The following is a 3,387-nucleotide window of genomic DNA, read 5'->3' as shown; positions in this document are numbered from 1 at the left end:
CATTTTTCACCTTTGAATGAAGCAAAATAAGCAGACTATTTTGTGTACAAGATTTTTGTTCTTTTATTCTAAGGCTCCTTTTAGGTGGACTAATTTGAAGATATCCTAGGAACTGCAGAAGGGTCATTACAGCTCAGGAAAGTATAGTAAACTTTTGCCAAGGAGAAAGAAAGTAGATAGTATTAAGGCTATAGTGGTTAACCACAGACTCAGCAGGAGTTTGAGGAAGACAGTAGTTTTCAATCAAGATCTCTTGTTCTTGTCTAATGATAATCTTTACACATATGAATGGATAGGCCTGGGACTCTAATTTAGCTTCTGTTTGCCTGTGACTCTCACTCAACTTCTAGAGTATATTTGATTTTTTAAGAATCAAAATCTGTTCTCACCATGCTTCAATGGATATTTATATAGAACATTGGAATTTGAAATCAGACTCACCACTGGATACCCAAATAAGCAAGCAGCCTGAAGACAAAAGGTCTTGGTGCATGCTGAGAGGTCTAGCTGTCATGTCTGAAGGACTGATGGTGGTTTTAATTCAGATCTGAGTCACAATACCAGGAAATTTGTTAAAGAGAACCAGAGCTAGACACTAGTTAAAGTGGTAAAGAAAGATTTTATTCAGAAACCATTGTAACAGAGATAAAGAGACTTCAGTATCGAATTGAGCACAATTCCAAATATAAGGACAAGTGGGAATTTATAGACAAAGAGCAAGGGGAAGAGGTCAACTGATGGAAAATGACTAAGAGGAGGCATCAAGGGTAGGGGGATTCTTGCTAAATTGACTTAATAGGATTCTTACTGAAGGCATGACAATGTGATCAGATATCAAGGGTAGGATAGGGGATTCTCTCTAGATCAAAGCAGCAGGATTCTTATTAGGAATGGACTCAGCAAAGAGAGATGTGAATGAAGTTTCATCAAGCAGAGATTCTTCCCTCGACTCCATTTCAACAGATACACCCCTGTTCATATTCTTACCTTGGCTTGGTATTCTATGAATTTCAGATCCAGGCCAATCTGATCTGTCATAGACTAAAGAACACAGGACATCTGCTGGCTATATTCTCAAAACTAAAAGCATTGAGGAAGCTATTAAATATCCCTGTTCCATTAGGTTTATCTCCAACATTAGATTGGGTAGATGTTGGCAGAATGGGTATCCCACTGGGCATATAATTTAAGATATACCACATAGAGGAAGGCGTACTTTCTATATATACCTGTCACCACACACTGGGGGCTGGAATTCTATCAGAGTGACATGCTTTAATATTAAGGTTATTTTAAAAATCTGCTTCTCTATTCTCTCCCCCAACCATCCTCTGATCCAAAATACATACAAACCCTTAGTATTTAAAAAGAAATACTATTTTATCTGTATTATTCATTTGTGTTTCTATATAACTTGTTTGAACAAAGGAGTCCATGGACAAAAAAGTAAATCAATAAAATAGACGTCTTGCAAATCATGAAATGAAGAAAATCTCCTGGAAGCCATGCCAACTCCAATTAAAATGGACTGCTGGGGTTCTGTCAAAACAATCCTATGTAGATGTGTATAGAGCTTTATAAGTTTGAATAGGTCAGAGTGCTGAGGCAGTACCAACAAAAAACAAGAAAATGAGCTTTGGAGGTAGGTCCCGTGGTTTTCAACCATGGGCCATAATAGTCCTTTTAGGAAGTATGTAAAAATTTGTGGAGGATTGTTTGTTGAGTATTACAGACATTGAAAGCCTTGGAGAAGGGATACTAACCCTTCTGCCTTCCCCAGGACATCACGGGGCCTGGTGTCGGACAGTTACTTCTTCACTATTGGCATTCTACATTCCTCATTGCCGAATGCTAGCTTTGAAGTTCATGTCATCAGAATCTCCCACCTCTACTCTTCCTTAATACAGTCATTTTATAGACACTGTAGTAACTTCCCCTTAGCTACTAGTTCAACATCACTCTTCCCTATACCATACCCATGCTGACATGGTTCTCCATGACTTCAACATCCCTTAGGATGAAGCATCCAGTAAGCATTGCCTCTTGGGTTGTATTCTCTCCATACTTTTAATAAAAGGTCAATTCTTACTCATCCATCTCAGTGAATGTGAGTCCATCATCTGGCACAGTTCACCACTCTTCTTGAACCATTGCACTTACCAACCTGAAAGCATCACACTTTCTTGGATTTTTCTCTTCTGTTACTGACTGCTCTTTCTCTGATTCCTTCACTTATCCTTTCTCATCTCCCTAATCTTTAAATATCCTATGCCCAGGGCTTAAACTGAGATTTTTTTCTTCTATCCACACTCCCTTTCTAGGTGCTTTTACCAGTCTACTGACTTTACCATCTGTGCTCTGAAGAAATTAAACATTGTTATTTCTAGTCTAGGCCTCTTCTTTGAATGTCAGACTCATATAACCAATTATGTATTTAACATCACCATTTGCATGCCAATATTCATCTTTATCATAGCATGTCCAAAATCAGATTCTTGAATTTTCCCCAAGTTAGTTCTTTTTAAAGTCCTCCCATCTCAGTAAAAGGTGATTTTGTTCTTGCATTCTTTCAGGCTGAGAAGTTTCAAGCAAACTCGGATTTCTGTTTCTGTTCCATTTGCCATCCAATCCATTAGCAGATGTATCAATGCAACATACAAAACATAAACAAAAATCCAAATACTTTTCACCATTACTGCTACTGCCATCTTGATCTAAGCAACCAACATCTTTCTCCTGGATTGCTGCCAAGTTTCTTTACTGGTCTCTATCTTCTCTATCTACAGTCTATACTCAGAATAACCAGAGTGATTCTCATAAAAGGGAAGATTCTACCATTTATTTGACCAGTCCAGCTTGAGTTCCTTCCCTCTGTGAACTCCCTTTCTTTTCTGTACCATTTATTTAGTTGTTGACAGCTATTTTTCAAATTTTAAGTGGATTTGTTTTTACAGGTATTAGTCTAGGTGGTTCATTTTCCCAAGTAGATTACATGCTACCTGAAAGCAGGAACCACTTGTTACACTTGTGTCCTCTATTAGGGTTATGTAACAAAATGTAGGGAGCCTGTATATTTGCCAATTAAGTGAAATAACTGAAGTTTAAATATGCCCTTGATATTCTGGATGGACATGTCATTTTTTTGGAAAAGACTGTTTATTTGAGAGAGAGAGAGAAAGAGAGAGAGAGCGAGTGCATGCACACTAGTGAAGAGAGGGAGAGGGAGAGACGGAGAGGGAGAAGCAGACTCCTCTTTGAGCATGGAGCCACCCGACATGGGGCTCTATCCCAGGGACATGAGGTCATGATTTGAGCTGAAGGCAGATCCTTATTGACTGAACCACCCAGGCTCCCCTATATGAATATGTCTTAAGCTCCTGGATTTCC

Source organism: Vulpes lagopus, chromosome X (genome assembly GCF_018345385.1).
Source record: "Vulpes lagopus strain Blue_001 chromosome X, ASM1834538v1, whole genome shotgun sequence".
Classification (NCBI taxonomy): domain Eukaryota; kingdom Metazoa; phylum Chordata; class Mammalia; order Carnivora; family Canidae; genus Vulpes; species Vulpes lagopus.
The sequence above is the reverse complement of the archived record's forward strand: the minus strand, read 5'-3'. Positions refer to the sequence as shown.